This window comes from Balaenoptera physalus, assembly GCF_965194825.1.
Source record: "Balaenoptera physalus genome assembly, chromosome: 18".
Taxonomy (NCBI): domain Eukaryota; kingdom Metazoa; phylum Chordata; class Mammalia; order Artiodactyla; family Balaenopteridae; genus Balaenoptera; species Balaenoptera physalus.
The window spans coordinates 75,680,358-75,699,492 of record NC_138899.1 but is presented as its reverse complement, the minus strand read 5'-3'; the positions used below and the strand labels follow the sequence as shown (position 1 = coordinate 75,699,492).

Sequence of the window (19,135 nt, the reverse complement as noted above, 5' to 3'; positions counted from 1 at the left end):
CCAACATAGGCATAATGGAAGTCCCAGAAGGAGAAAAGAGAGAGAAAGAATACTTGAAGAGACAATGGCCCAAAACTTGCCAAATTTAATTTAAAAGATTAATCTGCACATCCAAGAAGGTCAGTACATTTCAGGATAAATGCAGAGCTCTACAGCCAGACACACAACAGTCAAGCTGTTAAAAGCCAAAACAAAGAAAGCAGCAAGAGAGAATGAATTATTATGTATGAGGAACCCTCAATAAGATTAACATCTGACTTCTCATCAGGAATCATGGAAGCCTGAAGCTAGTTCTTTCAAAGTGCTGAAAGAACAACCATCCATATAGTTTTGCTATATCCAGCAAAACTATCCTTCAACAAAGGAGAAAAAAATAAGACATCTCAGAAAAACAAAAACAGAGAATTTGTCACTACCAGACTTGCCCTATAAGAAATATTAAAGGGGAACTTTCAGGTTGTAATAAAAGAACACTAGATGGTAACTCAAATCCATGGAAGAAATAAAGAGTATCAGTCAAAGTAACTGATTATGTAAATATCAAGGCAGTATAGACTACTAAGAAAATAAGACATATAAAGGAAACAACAAGGGAATTAAAATGCTATAGAAAAATATCTATTTAACACAAAAGAAGGCAGTAATGGAGGAATAGAGGGACAAAAAGACATAAGACATTCAGAAAGCAGAGTAAAATGGCAAATGTAAATACTATCAGTAATTACATTAAATGTAAATGAACTAAACATGCCAGTAAAAAGTCAGAGATGGGCAGAATGAATTAAATAAACATGATCTGACTATATTCTCACTACAGCAGACCCATTTTATATTCAAACACAAATAGTTTGAAAGTAAAAGAATAGAATAAGGTATACCATGCAAATAGTAACCAAAAGAGTGCTGGGAGTGGCTATACTAATATTAGACAAAATAGATTTTAAGTAAAAAATTATCACAAGAGACAAAGAAGGTCATTATATATTGATAAAAGGGTCAGTCCATCAGGAAGACATAACAATTACAAACATATGTGCATCTAACAACAGTTTCCCAAAATACATGAAGCAAAAACTGACAGAATTGATGGGAGAAATAGAAAATACAACAATAATAGCTGGAGATTTCAATATCCTGCTTTCAATAACAAGTTGAAACTAGGCAGAAGTTTAGCTAGGCAAATAGGCAGAAGATCAACAAGGAAATAAAAGACCTGAACAGCATTATAAACCAGCTAGAACTAAGAGACATCCAAAGAACAGCCCACCCAACCATAGTAGAATACACATTGTTTTCAGGTGAACGTAGAAAATTCTTCAGAATAGAATATATTAGGCCGTAGAACATATATTAGGCCATAGATCATGTTTCAATAACTTTAAAAGCATTGAAATCACACAAGGATTTTTTTTTTATCATACTGGAGTGATATTAGAAATCAGTAGCAGAAGGAAATTTCAGAAATTCATAAACTGTGGAAATTAAATAATATACTCTTTAATAACCAGTGGGTCAAAGAAGAGATCACAAGGGAAATTAGAAAATGCTTTTAGGTGAATGAAAACAAAACATACTAAAACTTATGGGATGCCGGTAAATCAGTGCTTAGAGGGATATTTATCGTTAAGAATGCCTATATTAACACAAAAAGAAGGATCACAAATCAGTAACCTAATCTTTCACCTTAAGAAAGTAGAAAAAGAAGAGCAAACTGAACCCTAAGCAAGCAGAAGGAAGGAAATAATAAAGACCAGAGTAGAAGTAAGTGAACTAGAGAATAGAAAAACAATAGAGAAAATCGATAAAACATAAAATTAATCCTTTTAAAAGATCAACAAAATTGACAAACCCTTACCTGACTAACCAATAGAAAAAGAAGGAAGGCTCAATTACCAAAACCAGGAATGAAAGAGGGAGTTTTATATACTACCCACGGCAGAGAAATAAAAATGACCATAAGGGAATATTATGAATAACTTTATGTCAACAGATTAGATAACCTAGATGAAATGGATAAACTCCTAGGAAGACACAGACTACCCAACTGACCCAAGAAGAAATAGAAAATCTGAAGTGACCTGTTACACGTAAAGAAATTGAATTAGTTAAAATTTCCTGCAAAGAAAATCCCAGACTAAGATGACTTCACTGGTAAATTTATATCAGTGAAGAATTAATAAAAATTTAGCACAATCTCTTCCAGAAAATGGAAAAGGAGGGAACATTTCCCAACTCATTTTTTGAGGCCATTAATATTTTGATACTAAAACCAGAAGAAAAAAACATAAGAAAGCACAGGCCAGTATTCCTTATGAATATAGATACAAAAATTTGCAACAAAATACTAGCAAACCAAACCCAGCAACATATAGAAAGGTTTATACGTCATGACCAAGTGGGATTTCTCTAAGGAATGCAGGAGTGGCTTAATATATGAAAATCAGTGTAATACACCATATTAATAGAATGAAGTACATGCAAGACTTCTACACTGAAAACTACAAAACATCATTGAAAGAAAGTAAAGATAAGCTAAATAAATGGAAAGACATCCCCTATTCATGGACTGAAAGACAATATTGTTAAGATGGCAATGCTTCCCAAATTGACCTACAGACTCAATGTAATCCCAGCTGCTCTTTTAGCAGACTGATCCTAAAACTCATATGGAAATGCAAGGGACACAGAATAGCCAAAGCAATCCTGAAAAAGGAGAACAAAGTTGAAGGACTCACACTTCCTGATTTTAAAACTTATTACAAAACTACAGTGATTAGATGGTGTGGTACTGGCATAAGTATAGCCTTTTATAGATCAGTGGTATAAAATTGAGAGTCCAGAAATAAACGCTTACATTTATGATTTTTCAACAAGGGTGATAAGACAATTCAAAGAGAAAGAACAGTCTTTTTAACAAATGGTGCTGGAGTAACTACGTCCACATGCAGAAGAATGAAGTTGCACCTTCGCACTATATACAAAAATTAACTCAAAATGGATCACTGATTTGAATGTCGAAGCTAAAATAAAAAGACCTTTAGAAGAAAACATAGAAGTAAATTTTCATGCTCTTGGAGTAGGCAGTGGTTTCTTAAATATGATACCAAAAGCATAAGTAACAAAAGAAAGCATATATAAGTTGGGCTTCATAAAAATTAAAAACTTTTGTGTTTTAGAGAGTATCATCAAGAAAAAGGTAGTCCATAGAAGGGGAGCAAATTTTTACAAATTATGTATCTAATAAGAACTTGTATCCAAAATATATTAAGAATGGTTGCAACTCAATAATATAAATAACCCAATTAAAAATTGAAGGCTTCAAGTTGATATTTCTCCAAAGAAGATATACTAATGACAAATAAACCTATTAAAAGATGGTCAGCATTAGTTATTAGGGAGATACAAATCAAAAGTACAATGAGAAATCACCACACACCGACTAAGATGGCTAACATAAAAAATAAAATACCAAGTGTTGATGAAGATTGGAACCCTGATACATTGCTGGTGGGACTGTGAAATGTTACACTTTGGAAAATTGTTGCTAGTTACTCAAATTATAAACATAGGGTTATAATATAACCCAGCAATTCCATTCCTAAGCATATACCTAAGAGAGTTGAAAATATATCCATATAAAAACTGTACACCAATTTGTACATAATAGCCAAAAACTGGAAACAATTCAGCTGTCCATCAACTGATGAATGGATAAAACATGGCATACTTGTACAATAGAATATTATTCATTCATAAAAAGGAATGAAATACTGACATGTATGAACTTTGGAAACATTTTAAGTGGAAGAAGCCAGACATAAAAGGCCACACATTGTGTGGTTCCATTTATATCAAATATCCGGAATAGGCAGATTTATAGAGACAAAATAGATTAGTGGTTGTCAGAGGCTGGGCGTTGGGAGAATGGGGGGGTATCTGCTAATCGGGATGGAGTTTCTTTGTGGGGTAATGAAAATGTTTTCAAATTTGATAGTGACAATGGTTGTACAATTTTGTAAGTATATTAAAACCACTGAATTGCACCCTTTAAAATGGTGCATTTTATGGTATGTGAGTTACATATCAGTAAAGCTGTTATTTAAAAATTTATTCATCTTGATTACGGAGTGTTTTGGTTCCTCTTAAATTTCGTGCCTGAGGCACATGCTTTGTCTCATCCTAGTCCTGACCCTGTCTTAGCCCACAGGGCTGCTGCCTCAGAATTCAGTAAAATATCTAGATTGGAAGATCAGAAACCTCAGGAAGGTTGGTGGTTACGTGTGAAGCAACAACTGATATTAGAGGAGGAAACTCTAGTGGATTGGTCGAACTTTGAAAGCAACATTCTGTGAGCTTTTAACGTGTGAGCAAAGTGTGTACGTCCAGCAGGGCCATGCTGTATGTCACCGCGGTGCAGGCTTTGGTGTCCACGGCTCTCTTAACATTGGGAAACGTTAAGAGCATCTTCACAGATTTCTTTCTTTTTTTTTTTTTTTTTTAATTCAGGGCCACTTTGGACAGAGGCTCTGATTCTTTAAAAATTTTTTTTTTTTTAAATTTTACTTATTTATTTATGGCTGTGTTGGGTCTTTGTTTCTGTGCGAGGGCTTTCTCTAGTTGAGGCAAGCGGGGGCCACTCTTCATCGCGGTGCACGGGCCTCTCACTATCGTGGCCTCTCTTGTTGCGGAGCACAGGCTCCAGACGCGCAGGCTCAGCAATTGTGGCTCACGGGCCCAGTTGCTCCGCGGCATGTGGGATCCTCCCAGACCAGGGCTTGAACCCGTGTCCCCTGCATTGGCAGGCAGACTCTCAACCACTGCGCCACCAGGGAAGCCCACACAGATTTCTTAATAAGGAAGAGACAGGCTGTACTTTATAGAGTAGTGCTGTCTAATAGAAATACACTGTGAGCCACGATGTAATTTTAACTTTTCTAGTAACCACATTAACAAGGAAAAAAGAAACAGATGGAATTAATTTTAATATATTTTATTTAGCCTAATATATTCAAAATATTATCTTCAGATAATTAATTTTAAAAATGGGGAATGAGAAATAGATGAATGGTATAAAAAGAGATCAAAAAGTTTATTTTGCAACTGGCTGCATGTTCATACAAAAAAAGCAGAACAGCTTAGGGTAGGCGGCTCATTTAACTGGTCTCCTGGCAGGAGGGACAATTATTCAAGCCCTTCCTATTCCATCTCAGAAGAAAACGCATTTTGTGAACATGTAGACTTTTGTATCCAGGGCACGCACATGGCCTCTGCGCTGTTGGTGTTAGTCCCAGTAGTGTTGGGCGCGCCCCATGTTGCATCGGTAGCGGGGGGTCTGGTTGTGGTGGTGTTTGCTGTGCTGCTGGTGGTGCTTGTAGCGGTGGGGGGATGGGTGGGAGTGGTGGTTAGGGAAGGTCCTCAGATAGATGGGTTCCTAAGTACGTTAGACAGAAGTAAACCTCTCCTTCATCCCATCTGGACTGGGAGCTGTTTGATTTTCTCGGTGTGGTGTGATCTCTGCCCCCCCCCCCCACACCGTATAAGGACTGGCAGCCCTTCCGCTTTCTTCCCCTGCATCTGACTCCTTCATCCATCTGCCCCCGGCACCTTGCTCCTCACTCACTTTGTTGTTGTTGTTGTTTTTGCATTGTTTACAACATTTTATTAAAGTACAAAATTGTTGGAATTAAGCTAAATAGAAAAACATAGTAAATATTTACAAAAACCTTGATAACATCACTCACCTCACACACATGTAACGAATGCAGGAAGGGCTTAAAAAGTTTACAAGTTGAAAAGTGTGGCAATTTCCTCAAATTGGGTGTAACAGCTTGCTGCTGAGTATGGCATCAATATAATATATAAGATCTTTGAGAGAATGCTGTCCCCGACTCTTCTGCAATCGAGTGCCTCCTAGAAATTTGTTCCTTGGGAGATTCAGACTCAGACTCTGGCTGAGACTTGTCCCCTCAGCCAGAGGGGACAAGCCAAGTGTTGAGATAATCACAACTTAGGGTCTAATTTTCTTCATCCGATTGACTGTGTTGAGGTTATAGACACAGCCACGGTCCTCACTCTTGCTCCTGCCCTTCTTAGAGATCTGCATTCTTCCTCTCACCTCTTTGCCTTCTAGCCCTCAGCTTTTCTCTCTGCCACATTTATGCTCTTGGAAAAGACTCTTTATTGTTTCAAGGAGGAAGCCTAGAGGGAGTTGGCAGTAAATAGGGACCTGGCGGGAAGAAAGAGTGGAAAAGGTATTCTCAAGCCCTTCCAAATGCTGGAGGCAATTCATTCATTGTCTTTCAGGTGCCCTGAAGATGTGTTGGGTTGGAATGGAAACATTAATACCCAAACCCCTGCTGCTGCTCAGAAAATGACGTGCGCACAGCGATAGGTAGTTTTGGAGATTTAATTGTTTCATAATCTCTGGGTTTTCCAATTCTGTCTATTTCCTCGCTTGGAAAAATGATAAAATTGTTATTTTTGCAGGTAAAAAATGGTTGGCTATAGTAATTTTATATGACTCAACCTAATACTAGCAGGCCTTCTGTGGTATCTATTGCAGTAGCATTTGGGAGGAAAATTTGTCCCTTTTCTACCACTGAGCAACTAATCTCCTTGCTGGACAATTTAGAGGAGAAAGTAATTTTTGCTGATTTATTTTGAAATACAGTTTTATTAAGGATTTAATTAATATTAATATTGTTAATGTAGGATTTACAGTTGCTCTGGCTTTTTATTTCTTCTGAATTATAGGAAAGTAAGAAGCATAACAAGTATAAATTTGGTGCAATTTAAGAAAATTAAGATCTACAAAATGGACATGATTATTCATGTATCAGCGGTACTCTTCCCCTGATAAAAGCCAAGTCTTAAGTTCCTAAGATACTTCATTTATATGGTGTATTTAAGAATCAGTTTTCAGATCATTAACTACTTGAGGGATTAAAATAGAAAATTGAAGTCATGTAATCCATTGAGGATTAATCTGAATATAAGATTAAGTATCTCTAAAATCCTAGACACAGCCAATGGAAAAATAGTGAGTTTATTGAAACAACTCCCATTATGAAGAACTTATTTGTGGCACAATTACTGCCTAGATTCAAGAACTCCTGCGCTAACTTTATTTTTCATTGAGAAGTAGTAGTGTAATGAAGTACCTGTTTATGTTTCCCTGAATCTTGCTCCTTTCTTCTGAATTTTCCTGTGCCTTCTCTTTTTAAGGTTTCTACACCTGGATTGTCAACTAGGGCAGATTGTCACCAATGGCAGTAAAACTTGTTTTCTGGGGGTCAAGGTGAGTCTATGTGGATTTCTGTTCAATTTATGATTCCATTTGACCGGGGGTCATAGTTGCCTCTTAAATGTTGTATGATACTTCTTGGTAGTCAAAGTAAATAGCTGGTGATAATTTTGGGTAAATATTATTAATGATACAAGCAAATAAAAATGAATTCTCATACGAAAGCTTAATTCAATTTTGCTTTTTTTAAGATGTGAGGATTATATTCAGACGTTGACTGGAACTCAAGTTCAAGCAATGTGTTTTGTTAATGATTTTAAATTTGAGAAGTGTGTATATAAGGACATCTCTTTCCTGGTGGTGATTAATCTTCTCCTGCAACAAAAGGTTATGGTGTGATTGTTAACATGTGTTTAATGATATCAGTTGACGGAAATAGAACAAGAGGATGCAGTCGTATTTAGGGGCTTGCCTTGATTAGAGGATGTGCTTCTTGAGAGACAAAGACCAGATTGGGAGGGAAAAAGTTACTGCAGTGCAGAGTTTATTAAATGATGCGTAGAAGCTTTAGTGAACAGCCAAGACCATGGAAAGTTTAAAACATATGAGACATTTGAGAGAAGCTTTTCTGGGGGCTTCTGCTTGTCCATATGGCATTCTGTGCAAATTAGACAAAGGCATCCCTTCCACAGACCTTTTACGTCCGTCTGATGGAGCATGGTTGGACTGTACAGATTTTTAGAACAAGACACTTTATTGCCATATGCTGGAAACTTGTAAGATAAATAAATTACCCATCTTTAAGTCATCAAAGTGGTAATAAAAATACAGTTTTTAAAATGATGTGGTTAGCGCCCTCTTGAATGTGGTGGTCTTGCGCAGTTTACAACCTGAACAACTGCCAGGCTGGCTTTGCTTTCAGGACAGATTCTAAGGAAGGGAGTTTTTTTTTTTTTTTTATCTTTTATTTCTTTTTATATTTTTTATTTTTGGCTGTGTTGAGTCTTCGTTTCTGTGCGAGGGCTTTCTCTAGTTGCGGCAAGCGGGGGCCACTCTTCATCGCAGTGTGCGGACCTCTTCACTATCGCGGCCTCTGTTGTTGCGGAGCACGGGCTCCAGATGTGTAGGCTCAGTAGTTGTGGCTCACGGGCCTAGGTGCTCTGCGGCATGTGGGATCTTCCCAGACCAGGGCTCGAACCCGTGTCCCCTGCATTGGCAGGCAGACTCCCAACCACTGCGCCACCAGGGAAGCCCTTTTTTTTTTTTTTTAATTAAGTTCTGGTCCTTGAGGACGAGAGAGAAATAATAGTTTGGGGTATGGCTTTGATTGGACACTTGGATTGATTGAAAGACACTTATCAGAGGGACAGTAGCTTCTGTAGGTTTGGAGGCCAGAGGGCTGGCCTGCGTTTTCTAGGGGTAAAACTAGGGAGGGAAAGCCTAAACCATGTTTTAAACCAAATTAATGACGCAGTTCCTGCAATTGAGTGATAGTGTGTACTTTCAGATTCCCAGCACTTCTAAAGTGGTTTTATTCTGTAGATCACCACCTCTGTAACGTTCTTGTTCTTAAGGACTATTTATTTATTTATTTATTTAAAAGCATGTTTTTTGTTGTTGTTGTTTATTTATCTATTTATGGTTGCATTGGGTCTTCGTTGCTGCACACGGGCTTTCTCTAGTTGTGGTGAGCGGGGGCTACTCTTCGTTGCGGTGCGCGGGCTTCCATTGCAGTGGCTTCTCATTGCAGAGCACGGGCTCTAGGTGCGCAGGTTTCAGTAGTTGTGGCATGTGGGCTCAGTAGTTGTGGCTCGCGGGCTCTAGAGCGCAGGCTCAGTAGTTGTGGCGCACGGGCTTAGTTGCTCTGCGGCATGTGGGATCCTCCGGGACCAGGGCTCGAACCTGTGTTCCCTGCATTGGCAGGCGGATTCTTAACCACTGCGCCGCCAGGGAAGTCCCTTAAGGACTATTTAAACTTGAGTTTTTCCCCGATAAAAAGGAGTTGCTTTCAAAATGTTGAGTGTGTCTGTAATGGGTGGCTCCTCCCTACTGATGAATTTTTGTAATTAATCTTCTGATGACACAAAAAGCTGTTATGTTGTTGTTAATGGGTGGATATTGATTGATAAATCACCAGTACGTTGGGTCCAGAGATAGGGCTGCAGGTGGAGAATGTGACTGATGACTGATGTATTATTGAGATTAAAAAAAATAACAGATATGGGAGAAAACAGTGTAGTGCGGGTAGGTGATGGTGGTGGTGGTCTCGGTAGCTGGGGTCATGGGTGGAGGTCGTGGTGACCGTAGGGGTGGTCAGGATGGTGGCGGCCCCGGGGGTACTGTGGGGGGGGGTGGTGGGCGGCAGTAACCACGGGGACATCGATGACTCATGAGAGGGAAGGGAATGGGAGATGGAAAAGATGCCAGGCCATAGAAACCAAATATACGGCCTGGGAAAGCGCTCTTGCTTTCTTGGGTGCTGATGACAGAATTGATTGGAGGGAAATCCAAGGGGCTTCTCTTTGGGGAATGAGAAACACGTTTTGTTACTGTATCATTTATCCATCTCTTCCTCCCCTGGAGGATACCCCTTTCCCTTAAGAATAAGGACAAAGAGATCTCAGAGAACAGATATAACTCCAGTGAACGTTGGTGTTTGTTTCCCTTACCCCTGCCACGGCCTGCATTTCTCTCGTGTGTGTGTGTGTGTGTGTGTGTGTGTGTGTGTGTGTGTACAAGGGGGCGGGGTTTGATCCTCTGAATACAGAAGTAGAGGAATACATGATCAGTTATTTAATTATTTTATGGTTTGGCAGCTCTTTTCCCGACCAGTCACCCGGCGCATTGGAGGTGGAGTATTAACCACTGGACCGCAACGGATAGTCCCTACATGATCAATTAAAAGAACCATTTATGTGATTTATGGGAAGAGGCCCTGGTATTATTTACCTCTGAAACCTCTCTCACCCACCCCCGCCGCACCTACATGATTTGTGTTTTGAAGAGAGAAATGATGTGGATTTAAAAAAGATGAATTTAGGGGCAGAAGGAAAAGGGGAAAGAGGATTAGGGAGGTTTACATGGATTAATTCCCTCATGGATAATTGTTTAGCTGTCTGTTTCACTTTGTTTGTATCTTTATGTCTGATTTTTTTTCTTTGCCTTTGGAATACCAAGGAAAGACTGAGAATATGGAGATGTTTTGGGTCTAATATTTGGTATCTGTGGTATTGAGCTAGTAATTTCGTGTTCCATTTTTCCTTACCTTTCATAGGGAGAATGATATTTGCTACTAGAAAAGGTTTGTGAAAACACTAGCTTCATAAATGTTAAAATGAAACAATGGTATTTAAGAACAAGCCAGCTCTCTCATTGTCATTAATCTTCATAAATTCGGGGTTGACATATTTTATCACTCTGTGATCCCAATAATTGTTTTCATTACTTTTAATAAGAGATCCTTTCTGCTGATTATGTAAAGGTGTAGGTACGCTGCAGCAGGAGTGACGTAGACATAAAGAGTAGCTTTTTAAAAGGCGGTGGTTAGTGGGTTCTCATATGGTGGAGGGTGTTAGGTTAGGTGCATAGTGCCATGTACATCACGCATTGCTGAATGGCATGGCTTTGCAGTGTTTCAGTGCCAGCTCTGTCTACCATCTAGTGAGTGCTCTCTTGCTTCAGTGCTGTGTGAGCCCGTAACACTCATTGTCTCGTTTGCTTCTTGAACGCTCTGAGGTGGGTGCTGACATTACCCTCCAGCTCGGAAGTGGTGAGGGTTGGAGCCGGACCTTGCAGCCGGCTGCACCCTTAACCATTGGGCTCTACTGCCTCGCTGGACACCCACCTGGATCCACTCCTGAAAGTCTTTCTCGTCTCTCAAATTCTGTATGTTCCGGACTAGCCTTCCTCATCCCCCGTCGTATGAAGCGTGATAGCATCGTAGACAGAACTGCTTTAAAATGGAGCAGATAATTCTATTATTAGAGAGCACCAGCTGAACAAGGCCAGAGGAATCCTAGATAGAAATTTGCACCCTGTAATGAGACGTGAGGGAATTGTTGGTTATAATTTGTTTCCTAAAGACCTTAGGGGTTTTTAAAGACTATATATTTTTTTTCCAACCAAAGAAGGTCCTGTGATTCTGAAATATCTAAATGTCAAATAGGACTGAAACATACTCAGATTCTGAGTATGTGAAGAAACTCAGCAGTGCGTGGGCTTTATTTTCTGCTTTAAAATGATCCTCAGGGGTAGATTAGAAGCACCAGGGTCTCAGAATCCATTATTTCAGGGATAGTGAGGTTAATCTTTTTCCTAATCCATCTTTTCCTTAGGCAGAAAACGTAGAAGTAGAGACAGGCCACATTTCAATATTTAAATCCATAGACCCAGAGCCCCGAATTTTAGGAAGTTGGTTGTTGGGGGTGAGGGAGGAAGAGTGAATAAAAGTCCATGGACGATCCCATTGAGATGATGAGAAATCACTTAGACTTTTTTATTGTTTGTTTTTAAACGGTGCATAATACAGCTCAGTTTTCCCTGCACCACGCTCTCAAACTGTTAGACATACTGTCATCCAGCCCCTCGAGCTGGGAATTAAAGCTGTGTTCTGTTGGATGCGAGGCCAGATTTTATTCAACTAGGTCATCGGGGCACGCACACGGGCCTGGATCCCACTGGCACTGTGTCATCTTTGGTAATTAATGGGTAGGCCCGCCAGTAGGCAAATGAAATGGCTTCACGCCGGCTATTAGAGGCAGATAGCAGGGAACTGTGTAAATTTGAACAGGCGTCCAGTTAGTGATGAATTACAACAGGAGTCTTGGAAAAGTTCCTGTGATACTCACATTATGTCAGATGAGTTCATCGTATTTAAAATGATCGCAGAAATTGCAGAAGAATTAAAAATGAATGGGTTATTCAAATGTTTTATGACATGGCTTTAACTTGCACATTTTTCATACAATGTATATTTCCAGCCCCTTCTTTCCCCCTTTTAGAAACACTGAGAACCTGCACTGACCTCAGCCAGTTGGCAGTGATTTCCTGGGGCAGAAGCTTGGGACTTTGTGTAGAGAGGTCATTTGGAGATCCATTTCTAGTTCTTCTTTTGAAGGTTTAGTTTGGTTCTGTTTAACAATAGGAGAATGAACTAAATGGCTTTTTAAGATCTGCTTTTGCCTGAAAAGAGTTTTGTGTTTAATTTGTCCTCATATTTTTATGGTTGTTATTTATTTTATTTAGCATCCTGATTGTTAAAAATGCTACGTGTGTTTAATGTCCAGGTGCTAAGATGGGGACGTCCCTCTAGATGCCAGGATAGGCTGAACGGCCTTTTCAAAAGTTGTTGTCACCCCGTGTGGATTGGGGAGCGGCCTTGGCACATGGGGGAGGGAAGTGGGGGGTCTGTGCATTTTCTAATCTTGCTCCTGTAGGTCCAGCTCGTCACCAGAATGTGCGCTCCATGAGGGCTGGCATCCTGTTTATTCACTGCTTTCTTCCTGGCACCTGGACCACTGAACACCTGACACATGCTGGGCACTCAGTGAATGTTTGTGGAATGAATGAGGCAACTTGGAAGCATGTGGCTTTGCGGGGGGGTGTCCTTTCTCTTTCATCCCCATTGGAGGACAGGAAGACTCACGCAGTCCTTCTTTCCAGAGCAGAGACATATCGAGAGACCATGGCAAGACATACTTCTTTTAAGAAACGGGAAAGAGAAAAAAATCCTTTATTCATGACATATAACTTACTCAGTGGAAGCACTGGCTTTGCACTGGAGTCCCTCCTAAGTTAGGTTCCTCTTTATGCTTTTTTTTTAAATTGAAGTATAGTTGATTTACAATTTTGTGTTAGTTTCTGGTGTATAGCAAAGTGATTCAGTTATTCATACATATATATCTATCTTTTTCAGATTCCTTTTCCTTATAGGTTATTACAAAATATTGAGTAGAGTTCCCTGTGCTATACAGTGGGTCTTTGTTGTTTATTTATTTTACATATAGTAGTGTGTATATGTTACTCCCAAATTCCTAACATATCCCTCCTCCCCCATCTTTCCCCTTTGGCAACCATAAGTTTGACCTCTATGTTTGTGAGTCTGTTTCTGTTTTGTAAATAAGCTCATTTGTATCATCTTTTTAGATTCCACATATAGGTAAATTTGTCTTTCTCTGTCTGACTTACTCCACTTAGTATGTTAATCTCTAGGTCCATCCGTGCTGCTGCAGATGGCATTATTTTATTCTGTTTTTGTGGCTGAGTAGTATTCTATTGTATAAATATACCACATCTTCTTTATATAGACCTCTTATCTTGGCCACTGAGGACCGGACAGGTCATCAGCAAGTGAGCACGCAGGGTGATGTGGAATTTGGTGACCCTCTGGCTCGTGTGCCGGCTCTGGCATTCTGGAGTGTGTGACCTGACTTGGGTCACAGTGCCCTTACCTTGAGATGGGGCGGCGCCTGTCCTGTGGACCCGTTAGGACCCGGTGAGGTCACGAGGGAGAGCACCTAGTAACGTTACAGGGCCGGTGCTTTTCCTCTCCAGAGCAGGCCTTGGTTGAGAGTCTCCTCGAAGAAGTCGACATTTCTAGACTGCCTAAACTTAACTTTTTTAAAAAAAAACATATATGCAGTTTTTTGTTTTTTAAAACTCCTCTCTCGGAATAGGGCATACAGGCACTCCCCGGAGATACTGGGGGTTTGGTTCCAGACCCCTGCAATCAACGGAATATCACAGTAAAGCGAGCCACAGGGCGTTTTTAGTTTCCCGGTGCATATAAAAGTTATGTTTGCACTATACAGTAGTCTGTGAAGTGTGCTGCAATAGCATTATGTCTGAAAAAAAAAAAAATTACAGTGTACATACCTTAATTAAAAAATACTTTATTACTAAAATAATGCGAACCATCACGGGCCTTCGTGGAGTGGTAATCTTTCTGCAGCAGTAACATCAAAAGTCACTGATCACAGATCACCATAACAAATATGATAATAACGTAAACCTTTGAAATATTGCGAGATTGACCAGGATGTGACCCAGAGACATGCAGTGAGCAATGCTGTTGGAAAAATGGTGCTGGTAGGTTTGCTCGATGCAGGGTTGCTGCAGACCTTCAATTTGTGAAAAACACAGTTGTTTGCAAAGCACAGTAAAGCGAAATGCGATAAAGTGGGGCCTGCCTGTCTTAAAGAGAGCCCTGCTTGGGAGTGGGCTGCTCAGCGTATGCTTTGGCACCAAGGAGCACGGTTAGGCGTTTACACAACCGCACACATCTGAACTGGTTTGTTAATGAACCGACATTCTTTTTTTTTTTTTTTTTTTTTAAAGGAATTCCTTTTATTTTTTTATTATTTATTTATTTATTTTTGGCTGTGTTGGGTCTTCGTTTCTGTGCAAGGGCTTTCTCTAGTTGCGGCAAGTGGGGGCCACTCTTCATGGTGGTGCACGGGCCTCTCACTATCGCGGCCTCTCTTGTTGCGGAGCACAAGCTCCAGACGTGCAGGCTCAGTAGTTGTGGTTCACGGGCCTAGTTGCTCCACGGCATGTGGGATCTTCCCAGACCAGGGCTTGAACCCATGTCCCCTGCAATGGCGGGCAGATTCTCAACCACTGCGCCACTAGGGAAGCCCATGAACCGACATTCTTAAGCCTGTGTGGGCGCCACTTGAAGGAAGACCACGGGGAAATCTCAACTGAGTTTCCGAGGTCTGCCAATCCAGGGCAGCTTTCTCCTCCGAGTTTAATTTAAAAGAATAGTAATGCTGTGTGATAACCAAAATGCATGAAAGAATTAGATCGGAAACACCTGGCTAATTATAAATTCTAAGATGCATTTTGGCTCACTCAAGCGTCTTAACATCCCCCAGAACATACAGATGCCCTCTGAGTCCATCAAGGCAGAAGCTGTACGTGTCCTTTAAATATTTTAGGTCTGTTTTCCGTTTTTCTCTTCAGAAGAAATTAAATTATCCAGGCGGGTTAATCTCCACAGACTATTATTATAAATGTGCAAATAATATGCCACCGATGAGGGATTTTTAATAGACCACTTCTCAGAAGAACTCATGTTTTCTTCTGCTTCATGTAGAAGCGGTTCTTGTTCTGCATTCAGACAACAAAGCAGTCTTTCAGTTATTAGGAAAATGCACACTTCACAAAACCGATGAGTTTTAATAGGAGGAGGGTATCAGGACTCCTCGTCTTCCTGAAAGGCAGACGTCAGGAACATGATAGTCTGTGAGGCCCCTCGCTCTGCAGCGTCGGTACCCCGTGGGTGATGCCGCCCCGTCCCTTGCTTTACAGGCATTCACGAGCACGTGCTCCTTCCTTACTGGACGCTGTGCTGCTTCAGGGGCGTGAACCATGTCTCATTCACTCCCAGCGCTACTAGACAAAAGGCCTTACACGTAAGGGGGCTCAGGAAATATTTGGTGAATGGAAATTTTGTCCCAGCAAAGCACAGAGGGCCCGATTTGTTGTTTGTGGTTCCCGTTGTCTGAGGTGGGAATGGTGTGGACGAGTTCGTGCCCCTCTTAGGTCCTGGTTGAGCCGTGGCACTGCCCTGTATTTAGGATGTGAGAGAAGCCTGCCAGAGGGTCACCTAAGGTGACTTTCTTTGTAAAGTGGGAATATATTGAAATAAGCATGAGCGGTTTGGAGTTTCTGCTGATAAGGTCAGCATCACTTGAATTTGCTGGTGGCACTTTGGTTCTCCTTGTCGGATTTAGTGCAGAGGAGAAGGTGGGGATGAGGGTGGAATTGCCCATCTCAGAGGGAAGGGACGGGGGCGTAGGAGCTCCGGGAGGGAGGAGGGACAGCGGACAGTGAGTGGTCTGGAAGAAAAGGACGCCCTGCCACGGGGGAGTCAGCCACGGGGGAGTCAGGAGAGGCGCTCTGTGGGCTATCAGGCGTAGATTAGGTTCCAGAGGCCAGTAAGTAACTTTTGGGACTTTCAAGACATCTTTCTATCTTGTGGCTCTCTTCCTTTGTTATTTGCACTGCGTCTCCTGTCTTGTCATTGCTCTGGCACATGATAGGGAATTGATGAGGAACTGGTAGGTGGTTTTGCAGGGCAGGCCTCCTTTCCTCCCCGACATGGCCGAAGTCCTCCCTCCGTAACTCTTGTTAGCATCTCTGCAGACTTCCTTTTATCCTTGGCTGTTTCAGCACCTGCCTGGCCCATCTCCCCCGGGGCACCGTCCGCGGAACCCAGGCTGCAACCCTGGAGAAGGCTGCCACCTTGGAGTTATGCTCTCTAAGGCCAGCTGGGCCTCGTGAGGCTCCAAGCAGCTGGGCGTTCATAGTTGGCAAAGCTTGGCCTCGGGCGGAGAGAGGGAGGGAAGAGCAGACCTAGGCCTGCCCCGCTGGTGGGCAGGCATTTACTGGGGCCCCTGCCTCTGCCAGGCTAAGCCCTCGTGTTATCTGACCACTCCATATATTTACCTACAGGCTAACACCTGGATTCCTTAGCAGAAATACGGGGCTCTTCACACATGCCATGGTTCCGTGTTTTATCAGTATTTCCTAGTACATACTTCTTTTTTAGTTTAGGTGCGTAAGTGTTTATGGAATGTCTGACTTGTAATATTTCCTGCACCAGATGCTGAGAACATAAAAAGGAATAAAATTAGGTTTTTGCCTTCCAAGAATTTACAATCTAACAAGATAGCCCAGTATGTAAACAATATCAAAAGATTGGTTTAAAGGAAGGTCACAGGGGGAGCACGGAGGTGGGACTTGCAGACACTGCTTTCTCCATCCTTTCTAAGTCACTTGCAGTTAGTATGTTTGGGGGCCCATCAGTATTGGTTTGATATTGGAGTTTTATATTTGCGGTACCATTTGACGACAGTTGTACTGAAAAATAATTTTAGTTACTATAAGAACTCTAATAGTCAAAAGAATTGAAGTGTACTCAGTTAATGGCGCCTAGTATGGCAGGAAAAGAGAGGAATATTTAGGAAATATTTTCAATAACGGGTTTATTGAAAACCACCTACCAGTTCCTCATCAATTCCCCATCATTTCCAGAGCGATGACAAGACAGGAGACGCAGTGCAACTAACAAGTTTAAAAGAAAATTATATTAGTCGGAAGAGTCTTCCAGTGAGCATGCCTATGAATTACCATTTTACAATCTCCTAGCCCTTCCACCTCCACCGATCTCCCCGCTATTGATGAAAGAATTATTTTGGCCTTAATGGGCTAGATCTCAATGGAGGTGATTTTGCCATCTCTCCCAGGGGACGTTTGGCACTGTCTGGGCACATTTCTGGTTGTCACACCTGCTGTTGGGATCTAATGGGCCAGGGATGCTGCTTATCATTCTGTAATGCACGGGACAGTCCCCCGAAAAGAACTTTCTGACCCCAGAGGTCCGTTGTGCCGAAGTTGAGATTCTCTGGGCTTGATGAATAGCCTATATTTCCTGTCTTCACTAGAAAAATTTACAAGATCCCCACTCAAGTAAGAGCCCATAAGGATGTAAAAAAATGATGATTTTGAACAAGAGGGGGTTGGAGACTAAGTGGGAGGTGGGGAGGTGGCAGTGATTTTTCACTATTGGCCTCTTTTCTTTTTGGCTTTTGCTGCATGTCTTTTTTTTTTTTTTGGTAACAAGTTTGTTTTTATTAATTAATCCATAAGATAAATTGTTTGATTATTGCGTAGCGTGTTTTGGAGAACATTGCTAATGTGTCTGGTGTCTAGCACAGACCCTGTAACAAAGTACACCATTAATACGCATTCGTTGGCTGACTGCACGGAAACGTGTTCCTGGAGAGAGGAGCATTTTATTTGTTTTCTCTGAACCCCTCTTGTATGTTCACATCTAGCTAAATGGAAAATGTGCTTCCAGAGCTGGTGAAAGTCATTCCAAAGATCCAAAGAGAGTGTTAGGGCAGTAAAAAGAGGACACCTGGCTCTCCAAAAGGGAGACGCTTTGGACTCTAATAGCAGCTTGTTTGGAAAGCTGAACAGGCAAAAACACGGCAGAAGTTCAGAAAAGCCCACTTGGTCCAGAGCCACAGAGGAATACGCTACAAGCAAACAGCTGTACCAAAAAGTAAACTCAGCACAGACCTAGAACAGGAAGGCGAGCAGGCATGATACGGAATCCTTAGAGGAAAGAGAAACTCAGCTTAGCGGTCGCACTGCCGTCGGCCCCTGGCGCAGATGGAAGGAATGAGAGCGACACGGGGCCTGCCTCGTGGACCCAGCAGTGCGGGTTCTGTTGGGAAAAGCTCTTCCCGGTTTCCCTCTATGAACCTCTTGCTCCAGCCCCGTTTCCCTGCCGATTCTCTAAACGCGGCTCCTGTTGCCTCTCCCTGTGTGCTTGCCGTGGTCCTCTGTCCGGACGCCATTTGCTCTCTCTCCTCTCTGCCTTTGAGTTTTCTTTTACAAGATCCAGCTCAAGTCCTCGGCCCTTTGTGAAACCCGCCCTGAGTTTTTCTGCATCAGAAATCTTTAACCATCTGAGTCCTCCCTCCCTCCACTCCTCCAAATTCAGGAGACAACTTGCAGGCCTGGTTTATCACCAGGGCTTCAAGGGGGCAGCCGTCAGTACGTTGCATCTGGAATGTGAGGCCCAGAGTCGGGCGGGGGGGCAGGGGTAGAGATAAGGAGAAAACCAGGAGGACTCACTCTATAGAAACCTCAGGTGTTTAAAAAACCCATCTGGGGAGGAATTCATCTTTTTATGGTCGTTGAAGCCGGCGGTAGGAACAGAACAGCATCCCCCTTCTGTCCAGCAGGAGCCGATTGGACGGACGCCCACCAGGCAAGAGGTTTTAGCCAGAGCCTGCACACGGTCCCCTGCCTGTTGGCTTAAGATTTGAGTGAAGGTTCTGACAGTCCCTTCAGACAAAGGGGGACAAAGAAGGGATG

At 41.8% G+C, this 19,135-nt stretch overlaps 1 protein-coding gene across 10 annotated transcripts in view; it reads left to right on the top strand.

Moving 5' to 3' along the window:
* Positions 1-19,135, top strand: part of MTUS2 (microtubule associated scaffold protein 2) — a 505,324-nt gene that overhangs the window by 23,673 nt on the left and 462,516 nt on the right. For 8 of the 10 annotated variants that reach the window (XM_082435506.1, XM_082435504.1, XM_082435497.1 and 5 more), the window contains 2 exons: positions 6,304-6,391; positions 7,225-7,297. The exons of 1 other annotated variant lie outside the window; for it this stretch is intronic. The gene's annotated coding sequence lies outside the window, so the exon portion shown is untranslated. Of the gene's footprint in view, positions 1-6,303; positions 6,392-7,224; positions 7,308-19,135 lie in introns of all 10 variants that reach the window. One more of the 10 variants, XM_082435502.1, reaches the window with a different exon arrangement.